We start from the raw sequence: 644 nt of genomic DNA on the forward strand, positions 1-644 counted from the left end.
GTGTGGTTGAATTGTACACTGAAACACCAAAGTCTAGTATATATATAACAAAGAATGTAGAGGCTTGAATTTGTTTAATGATTGTTGCTTTTTGTTATTAAAAACAAAATTTACTTTCACATTGTGTAATTTTCAGGTTTTAAATAGTCTTCAGAATCTGGTGGAAACCGAAGTCAGATTTAGTGATGCTCGATGTGCCAAGGTTTTGCCAATTGCCATATCGGCTTACAAGGATGGTCTTCCCCCCCACTACACTCAGCTTCATCATCAGGAAAAGGTTTGTAAAAATTTATATATTTCTGTATTTTTTTACCCTTAAATTTCTATTTACTCATTGGTATTGTCATTGTTTTTGCTTAATTATGGGTATCACAACTCACTATGATCATATTCCAGCTTGAATTGGCCTCTGAGAGTGCTAGGTGCACAAGCAAGAGGGCCAATGTATGACGAGTATGTGGCCCAACTGGAGAGGCTTGCGAGAGGATTTGGCAGGATGGTCGAATGGGGTGTGAGACGCTGTCCCTTATGGCAACACTTGTAAACATCCAGACACAAGACACCTTCTGATTCAGAAGATGACAGGTAATGGTGAACTGAATGGTATTATATTATGAATAATGGTTGTATAGTACTCTGTGTGC

At 38.0% G+C, this 644-nt stretch overlaps 1 pseudogene; it reads left to right on the forward strand.

The window, feature by feature from the left end:
• LOC119586577 overlaps positions 1-644 on the forward strand; it is an 11,081-nt pseudogene that overhangs the window by 6,278 nt on the left and 4,159 nt on the right.

The sequence above is a fragment of the Penaeus monodon genome, chromosome 21 (assembly GCF_015228065.2).
Source record: "Penaeus monodon isolate SGIC_2016 chromosome 21, NSTDA_Pmon_1, whole genome shotgun sequence".
Taxonomy (NCBI): Eukaryota; Metazoa; Arthropoda; class Malacostraca; order Decapoda; family Penaeidae; genus Penaeus; species Penaeus monodon.